The 10,000-nt window shown below is 44.0% G+C and overlaps 1 non-coding gene and 2 pseudogenes across 1 annotated transcript in view; all 3 read left to right on the forward strand.

The window, feature by feature from the left end:
• Window positions 1-27, forward strand: part of LOC129251057 (small subunit ribosomal RNA) — a 1,991-nt gene extending 1,964 nt beyond the window's left edge. The window contains exon 1 of the ribosomal RNA XR_008582892.1: window positions 1-27. This exon is cut by the window's left edge and continues 1,964 nt beyond it. This is a non-coding gene — a ribosomal RNA (small subunit ribosomal RNA).
• A 587-nt stretch (window positions 28-614) lies between these two features.
• LOC129250947 (5.8S ribosomal RNA) lies at window positions 615-795 on the forward strand (annotated as a pseudogene).
• A 442-nt stretch (window positions 796-1,237) lies between these two features.
• LOC129251096 (large subunit ribosomal RNA) lies at window positions 1,238-4,019 on the forward strand (annotated as a pseudogene).
• The last annotated feature ends 5,981 nt before the right edge of the window (window positions 4,020-10,000 follow it).

The following is a 10,000-nucleotide window of genomic DNA, read 5'->3' on the forward strand; positions in this document are numbered from 1 at the left end:
GTAGGTGAACCTGCGGAAGGATCATTATTGTGTTCCATATCCGTAAGAAAAACAAACAAACAAACAAACAAACAGACAAGCAAACAAACGAACAAAAAGAAAAAAAAAAAAAAAAAAAGAAAAAAAAAAAAAATTTATATAATTATTTTGAATCCATAATTCTTTTTATTCTTTTTCATTCAATTTGTGATCCATCAATTATATCATATTAAATATAATATATGATGGTACATTTTGTAATGTTTTTTCTTATTTTTTTCTTTTAAAAACCTTTAAACATGAAAATAAAAAGTTGTACTTATTATTCATTTGATTGAATGATAAGTTAATTTGTTCACAATAACAAAAGTGGTATATATTTATTATATTATTATATATACATAAAATGATTAAAAAAATACAAAATAATTGAATCATAATAAATACCACCACTGTATTATTGTTGAACTAAGACATTCGCAACTTAATAAAAATGTTTAGAGTTAAATATATTTGATATATATTATTGAAAGAAAATCAATTTATATATTATTAATATTATTTAATTTTACTCTTTCAATTAATATATGCAAAAAAAAATTGACATTTGTTATAAATAAAAATAAATAAAAAAATACTCTAAGCGGTGGATCACTTGGCTCATGGGTCGATGAAGAACGCAGCAAACTGTGCGTCATCGTGTGAACTGCAGGACACATGAACATCGACATTTTGAACGCATATCGCAGTCCATGCTGTTATGTACATTAAATTCAATTTTAAAGTACTGCTTGGACTACATATGGTTGAGGGTTGTAAGACTATGCTAAATAAGTTGCTTATTCTTTTATAAAAATAATTGAATTTAAGCAAATGTGTATATTATTGGATTTTAAATAATTCATAATATTAATAGCAAAAAAAATAAAGATATATAATGAATTTTATTTATTATATATTCTTTAAAAAAAAAATCCTCTCAAATAAAATGAAATGATGAAAATATTGAATCTAAGTATTCTTTACAAAAAATTTTCATATTATTTATATATATATATAAAATAATAATTTATATATGTAATTAAAAGGAGGAATGTCTAGCATAAAAATTAAATTTTTTATTCTAGGATTGCCTCATTTTACATTATTATTATTTTTATATATTTACAATATATAAAAGGAGAAAAGAAAAATAGAGATGAAAAGATGATATAATTTTTTTATTAAATTGTGAGAAGATAAAAAAAGAATATTAAAACAACCTCAACTCATATGGGATTACCCCCTGAATTTAAGCATATTAATGAGGGGAGGAAAAGAAACTAACAAGGATTTTCTTAGTAGCGGCGAGCGAAAAGAAAATAGTTCAGCACTAAGTCACTTTGTCTATATGTCAAATGTGAGATGCAGTGTATGGAATATCTTAATATCTAGTATGAGAAATTAACGATTTAAGTCCTTCTTAAATGAGGCCATTTACCCATAGAGGGTGCCAGGCCCGTATAACGTTAATGATTACTAGAAAGATATTTCCAAAGAGTCGTGTTGCTTGATAGTGCAGCACTAAGTGGGTGGTAAACTCCATCTAAAACTAAATATAACCATGAGACCGATAGTAAACAAGTACCGTGAGGGAAAGTTGAAAAGAACTCTGAATAGAGAGTTAAATAGTACGTGAAACTGCTTAGAGGTTAAGCCCGATGAACCTGAATATCCATTATGAAAAATTCATCATTAAATAATTAAAAAAATAATGTGCATTTTTTTCATATAAGGACATTGTAATCTATTAACATAATAAAGTATTTATCAAAAGATCATTGGTGATATTAAGTTTATTTAAATTAATTTGCTTTTTAAGCATATTAACATAAAATAAATACTAATGATTTGATAAAGTGTTGATAGATTTTATTATATATAATGCTAAAATTCATTTTTTGAATTTTACAAAAAATTTAATATCTATGATATTAATATTTATTTGTATGCATTTATATGATTAACAATGCGAAAGATTCAGGATACCTTCGGGACCCGTCTTGAAACACGGACCAAGGAGTCTAACATATGTGCAAGTCATTGAGTTATATTAAACTTAATGGCATAATTAACTTAACTTAAATATAATGGGATTAATTTTTAGTCTATTTTTTAATAAATAGTCAATTAATTCAATCCCGGGGCGTTCCATATAGTTATGTATAATGATAATTTATTATTATTTATACCTCTAACTGGAGCGTACCTTGAGCATATATGCTGTGACCCGAAAGATGGTGAACTATACTTGATCAGGTTGAAGTCAGGGGAAACCCTGATGGAAGACCGAAACAGTTCTGACGTGCAAATCGATTGTCAGAATTGAGTATAGGGGCGAAAGACCAATCGAACCATCTAGTAGCTGGTTCCCTCCGAAGTTTCCCTCAGGATAGCTGGTGCATTTAAAAATTATATAAAATAATCTTATCTGGTAAAGCGAATGATTAGAGGCCTTAGGGTCGAAACGATTTTAACCTATTCTCAAACTTTAAATGGGTAAGAACCTCACCTTTCTTGATATGAAGGTTGAGGTTATGATATAATGTGCCCAGTGGGCCACTTTTGGTAAGCAGAACTGGCGCTGTGGGATGAACCAAACGTAATGTTACGGTGCCTAAATTAACAACTCATGCAGATACCATGAAAGGCGTTGGTTGCTTAAAACAGCAGGACGGTGGACATGGAAGTCGTAATCCGCTAAGGAGTGTGTAACAACTCACCTGCCGAAGCAACTAGCCCTTAAAATGGATGGCGCTTAAGTTGTATACCTATACATTACCGCTAAAGTAGATGATTTATAAAACAATTTCGATTGATTTATAAATTTTGAAACTTTAGTGAGTAGGAGGGTACAATAGTGTGCTTAGAAGTGTTTGGCGTAAGCCTGCATGGAGCCGCTATTGGTACAGATCTTGGTGGTAGTAGCAAATAATCGAATGAGACCTTGGAGGACTGAAGTGGAGAAGGGTTTCGTGTGAACAGTGGTTGATCACGAGTTAGTCGGTCCTAAGTTCAAGGCGAAAGCCGAAAATTTTCAAGTTTTTAATAAAAAAAAATATTAATAAAAATATATTTAAAAATAATTAAAATACTTGAATTATTTTGAACGAAAGGGAATACGGTTCCAATTCCGTAACCTGTTGAGTATCCGTTTGTTATTAAAAATGGGCCTTGTGCTCATCCTGGCAACAGGAACGACCATAAAGAAGCCGTCGAGAGATATCGGAAGAGTTTTCTTTTCTGTTTTATAGTCGTACTACCATGGAAGTCTTTCGAAGAGAGATATGGTAGATGGACTAGAAGAGCATGACATTTACTGTTGTGCCGATATTTTCTCCTCGGACCTTGAAAATTTATGGTGGGGTCACGCAAACTTCTCAACAGGCCGTACCAATATCCGCAGCTGGTCTCCAAGGTGAAGAGTCTCTAGTCGATAGAATAATGTAGGTAAGGGAAGTCGGCAAATTAGATCCGTAACTTCGGGATAAGGATTGGCTCTGAAGATTGAGATAGTCGGGCTTGATTGGGAAGCAATACCATGGTTTATGTACTCGTTCTGGGTAAATAGAGAATTACGATTCTTGTTCCCCGGATAGTAGTTACGTAGCCAATTGTGGAACTTTTTTGCTAAAATTTTTAAGGAATTATATCATTCGATATATATTCCTTTTAAATTATAACGATTATCAATTAACAATCAATTCAGAACTGGCACGGACTTGGGGAATCCGACTGTCTAATTAAAACAAAGCATTGTGATGGCCCTAACGGGTGTTGACACAATGTGATTTCTGCCCAGTGCTCTGAATGTCAAAGTGAAGAAATTCAAGTAAGCGCGGGTAAACGGCGGGAGTAACTATGACTCTCTTAAGGTAGCCAAATGCCTCGTCATCTAATTAGTGACGCGCATGAATGGATTAACGAGATTCCTACTGTCCCTATCTACTCATTCTCAGTTTGACTGTTGAATAGTGCGGACGTGTCGTGTGCTAAGCGGTGATTTGCGATTTTTGCGATTTCCTTTTGCGGTTACATTCGTGTGTGAGTACCGGTGTATTACAGTTGTGCGAGTGACGCTAATATTGTTGTGGCTGTACCATAGCGGTACAGTGTTTACAATTAATTGTGATTGAAAGTGCCGTTGTGCGAGTGACGCTACTTTGTAGTAGCTGTACAGTGTTTACGAGTGATTAAGTGCCGTACGGTAGTTTTGTTGGACACTCCAGTGAGTGCCAATATACTCCGTGCTATAGACACATTGTGCGTGCGTGTGAGTGCCGCTAGATACAGCGTTGGAAATTTTCCATTAAGTTGTTTACAACTTTGCGGGCGTGCCGTTATTTTTCGGCGTGGTGTGTTGTGCTAGTGACGCCACCGTTTGCGTGGCTGTACATTGCGTACAAGTGTACCTTGTTGGTAAGTTGTTTACAACTTTTGAGTGCCGCTATTTCTGGCGTGGTTTTTGGCGTGTGCCGCTAATTTTTGGCGTCCTTCTCGTGTGCGTGTGCCGTTACATTTCGGCGTGGAAGTACAGTGCGGGCGTACACTAGGTTTGTCGTGCCGCTATATTGCCATATTTGGCAACAGTAAAAAGGGCGTCCTCTTTTGTGCGTGGGTACAGTACTGCGCCAAGGTTGAATACCTTGTGCAGGTGCTACGACCAAAGCGTGTTGTGTTTTTGCCTGCGGTCGAGCTCGGCGTTAGCTCCACCTCGGTCGACCCGTCCTTGTTCGGGGAACAGTGTTCTGTCCGGCAAGGCATTGGTGGTGGCCTTTGCCAAACCTTTGGTTGGCGCTGTGGGCTACGCCCTCGCGCTTTGCTTTGGCTCGCCGATAGGTGCAGCCGCTGTGTGCGTGCCTGTGCGGGATTCACTCCTGCCGTGCAGTAGTTGCCGTCGCCCAAAAGGGACCCAGTTTTTGTTGTTGCTCGGGAGGCCTTTATACGGCGAACTCGGCAACCTTAGTGGTGGAGAGTTGGGCAATGCCCAAATCAGAAGGGTTGAGGAAGAGGGCGAACACCTCTCTTCCAAGCGGGTCGGCGGTGCCATCGTCGGCAATGGACGAGACGACGTCCGGAGAGGAGGAGGTGATCTTGCGGTCTCCTCCCCGTTCTAAGAAGAAGACCGCTGGAGGTGCAGCGGTTCCGGTGGAGAAGGTATCTTTAAAGGTACCTGAAAAGGTGAGTGGAAGCGAGGGTGGTTCCGAAAGCGGAAAGATTGGGAGTGGGCGCAAGGGGCGGAAGACGGGGGAAAAATTAGGTCCCGCAGGGAAGCGTTTGGAGGAAATCCGTGGGGAATTGGGTGCTTCCCTGAAAGGTTTGGGTGCGATCGGTGGGGATGCCGAACGCAAGAAAGTTGCGGTGCAGTTTATGGGGCGCTTCAAGTCCATTGTGACGGCCTTTAGTGGAGCCGTCATAGACATGGACGGCGTCCCGAAAAGTGTTGCAAAAGACCTCCTGGGGTACTCCTTGGAGTTCGAGGAACTCTTTGTGGAAATGGTGGGGGAGATAGCCCATCTTCGTGGGCAACTAGAAGCCACGAAGATTACCAGGGAGGAAGCACCTCGGAGGACGGCTGGAGCTGCGCTGGCTGGTGCAGCGTCGATGCCGGCACCTCAGGCGCCTGCGCCTGTGTTGCCTGCGTTGCCGGTGCCCAAGCCAGTCGAGACCTGGTCGGTCGTAGTGAGGGGTAAAACCCCCACTACTTCCAAGGAGGTGATTAAGAAGGTGGTAAAGGAGGTAGGGCCTTCCATGGGGGTTAGGGTGCACGAGGTGCGCCCGTTGAAGGATGGAGGTGCGATTATTCGCACCCCATCCGTTGCCGAGAGGGACAACTTGGCGAAAAATGCCAAGTTTTCCGAGGTGGGGCTCGATGTGAGCATACGTCGGAAGCTGGGGCCTAGGGTTGTGGTCCAAGGGGTCCACACGGAGATCTCCCCTGAAGATTTCATGGGAGAGTTGTTCCGGTTGAACCTCAAGGAGTTCAGCCCTGGGTGCCGTGAGAAGGACGTGAGGATGATCAGCCGTCCTTGGAAGGTCAGCCCCGATGGGGTGACGAATGTTGTCCTTGAGGGAACGGACATGCTAATGTCCGCCCTCCTGGAAGCAGGTCGTTGCTACATAAAGTGGTTTTCCTTCCGGGTACGGCCAGACCAACTGACGCCCGGCTGCTTCCGATGCATGGGGTTTGATCACAGGGTGGCAGAATGCAGAGCCAAGAAGGATGTCTGCCGTAGGTGCGGGCAAGAAGGACACAGGAGTGCAGGTTGTGGCAATGCCCCGCATTGTCGCAACTGTGCGTTTAAGGGCAAGCCAGCCGGACATCTAATGATGTCCACTGTCTGCCCGGTGTACTGTGCCATTGTTGCCCGTGCGAACGCTAGACATTGATGGTTGAACTATATCAACTGAACTGTCAGGGGTCATATGCCGTGATGTGTGAATTGGGGGCGTGTATGTCGGAGGGGGGCTGCGGCATTGCTTTGCTCCAGGAACCATACTCCACCAATGGGGTGGTGAGAGGCCTTCCTGGGGGCTTCAGGGTCTTTACGGACCTTGGAGTCAAGGCCGCAGTAGCTGTGTGTGAGCCAAGCTACTCTTGTGTAGTAGTTGACTCATCACAGTGGGGAGTATGTGTGTGTGTCGAGGGGGAATTCGGCAGAATGAATGTCGTCAGCTTGTACTGCAAGTCTGACGAGCCTCTAGAGCCCTACTTAAGATACATTGATGCGGTGCTACTACTTGAGAGTAGCATTCCTGCCATCGTGTGTCTTGACGCGAATGCTACCTCCCCGATGTGGTTCAGCAAGGTATCCAGGCATACTGCTGGATATCGGAGCCACACTCGGGGTGAGGTTATGAGCGAGTGGGTTGTGGCGAATAACCTTCTTGTAGCAAACGAACCAAGCGTTTGGTATACGTTTGAGGGGCCTAGAGGTGTGAGTGACATTGACGTGACGCTCATGAATGAGGTAGCAGCGAGTAGGTTCGAGTGTAAATGGAGCGTTAGGGGGGGTTGGGGAATTAGTGACCATAATTTAATACAAATTATGGTTACTCCCCGTACCCCGCAGCTAGAAGGGGGGAGTCCATTGAGGCGATGGCGTACCTCGTGTACCGACTGGAACCGATATGGACATACTGTTAGGGAAGCGGTATTGGATATACCGCTTAGGGAGTTTGAGGAATTGGGGGTTGACGAGCAAATTGCTCGTCTATATGAATGTGTCTGGGGTGTGAATGACTTATTGTTTAGGAAAGCTAGGGCTGTGAGAATGAAAGGTGTGAAATGGTGGACGAGTGAGTTAAATTCAAAGAGGAGGTCTGTCCGACGCTTGAGGCGTTTGTTTCAACGCGGCAGGCGGACCAATTCGGAGAATCTGTCTCAGCTCAAGTATCAATTTAGCGTAGGGATGAAAGAGTATAAGAAGATGCTTGTGAGAGTGAAGGAGGAAGAGTGGAGGAGATTTGTGGGGGAAAATAGGGACGACCCTTGGGGACAGGTCTATAGGATCTGTCGGGGTCGTCGAAATGAGATGGCTAGCTCTCTTCGCGTAGGTGATACTGTATTATCGACGTGGAGAGAGTGTGCCAATGTTCTGTTAGGCGAGTTTTTTCCCAGGGCTGAGGTTCAGGTTCCTCCTGCACAAGAGGTGCCTGTCCCTCCAATAGAAGCTGAGGAGTTGGATTATGCATTTGGCCTGGTCAGGTCTAAAAGGTCTCCAGGTTTCGATGGTTTGAACGGAGAGATGTGCAAATGCTTGTGGAAGTTCATTCCGGAATATTTGGAGGCCATTTATGATAAATGCATATGGGAGGGATATTTTCCACTCGAGTGGAAAATTGCTAGGGTCGTTGCACTCTTGAAGTCGCCCGATAAGATCAGGAGCGATCCTCGATCTTATCGTGGTATCAGCCTCCTTCCAGTACTTGGAAAAGTGCTGGAAAGGGTTATGGTTGAGCGGCTTCAGGAGCTAACTCGGGGTGTTAGGTCGGATAGGCAGTATGGGTTTAGGAAAAGACGTGGTATAGAGGATGCGTGGTTGTATGTTCAGAGTGTAGTTAGGGAAAACGTCAATAAATATGTCCTTGGCATATTTATTGACTTTAAGGGGGCATTTGATCACTTGCGCTGGGATCGTGTGTTGCAGAGATTAGAGGAGCTTGGCTGTCCGGAAATTACTCTATGGCGGAGTTATTTTTCGGACAGAAAAGCATCCATGGTAGGAGTGGGCGGGAGTGTGGAGATTGGGGTGGAGCGAGGCTGTCCGCAGGGATCCGTCTGTGGTCCCTTCATTTGGAACCTCATGATGGACTCCCTGCTTCGGCAGTTAGAGCCACTCTGTAAACACTGTGCGTATGCGGACGACCTTCTCATTTTGGTTGAGGGCCGTTCGCGTGAGGAACTAGAGCGAGTGGGGGGGCAGCTCCTTACATTTACCCACAATTGGGGGGTAGATGTGGGAGTGGACATATCGATGGACAAAACGGTGACAATGCTGCTTAAGGGCAGATTGTCCCCGAGTCGTCCACCGATTGTACGTTTGAATGGGATAGGGATTAGGTATGTGACGCAAGTCAAATACCTGGGGTTAGCTATGAGTGAAAGGATGTGTTTTACTCCACACTTAGTATTGTTGAGGGAGCGGCTGCAGGCAACTGTTGGGCAAGTTCGGCGCGTGGTCAGATTTGACTGGGGCCTTAGCCGGCGTGCGGTTCGCACCGTATATCGGGGCCTATTCGTGGCCTGTGCCACTTATGGTGCCGCTGTATGGTACGAATCGGCTTTAAAGTCGGTTGGCAAACGTCATCTGATGGCGTGCCAGCGCATTATGATGCTTGCCTGCATGCCTGTATGCCGTACAGTGAGTACGGATGCATTGCAGGTGTTGTTAGGTGCGCCTCCTCTTGACCTGTTAGTTGTGCAACGGGCATTTACCTTCAGGTTGAGAAGGAGGCTTTGTATGCCGCTGCTAGATGGATGGATATCCGACGGTGATGTAGAAAGGGGGTATTTAGAGTGTGAAAGGTTGTTGAAGGAATGTATGCTTCGTGGGTGGCAAAACCGATGGGACAATAGTTCCAAAGGTCGCGTGACATACGAGTACATTCGGGATGTTTCCTTTGTCGGGGAAAATCCTGATTTTGGATTTTCCCTCAGCCTGGGATTCCTCCTTACAGGACATGGGCCTCTCAATGCTTATTTGCATGAGAGGCGCTTGTCCACAAGTGAGGAGTGTGTTTGTGGGTCGGCAAGAGAGGACTGGGTGCACGTCCTCTGTGAATGCCCGATGTACTCAGACATTAGGGATCTTGCGGGTGTGGGGATTAGATGGACTGATGGACGGTATGATGTGAGTGGTGTGATTGCCAACCGTCGGAATGTCGAAATGTTAGGGCAATATGCGCGTGAGGTTTTCAGGCGGCGACGTAATTTAAGGCGTTCAGTTGATTAGTTTTTAGCCGTTCTTGTCTGTGCATTCTGTTGTTCTGTGCATTGTCTGTTGTTGCTTAGGTGTGGGAAATGGCCACCAGTCCAGAGCTGTATGGAAGCTCAACTGGTAGTAGTCTCGGCTACGAGGTCTGACCGGAGACTTAAATCTGGTACCACGGGGAACAGGGGCCCTCGGAGCTTGCTCCGACCTGTTCATTGGGAACGGCCCTTCGGGGAGTTTCGTGGTGGCTGTGGTTAACACCTAAATGCGGGTAGAGCCTTTTGGCTCGATGTGGAGTTGCAATGCAACCGGGTGCCGGGACCCATAGAACGGCAGAGGGTTAGATAGACCTCGAACCCTACCAAGGTGGTTAGTGTGTCCATTCCACACTACCAATTGGTATCCTTAAATGCTTCGGCATTTTTGGGGCGCTGATCAACGCATTGTTTTGATCCGTTGTGCTTTTGAGCACCGTGGGTTTGGGCTGTCGCCAGCAGGAATTCACGTAAAAAACGCCACACGTTGTTGTTGTCCCTATCTACTATCTA

This window comes from Anastrepha obliqua, chromosome 6, assembly GCF_027943255.1.
Source record: "Anastrepha obliqua isolate idAnaObli1 chromosome 6, idAnaObli1_1.0, whole genome shotgun sequence".
NCBI classification, from domain to species: domain Eukaryota; kingdom Metazoa; phylum Arthropoda; class Insecta; order Diptera; family Tephritidae; genus Anastrepha; species Anastrepha obliqua.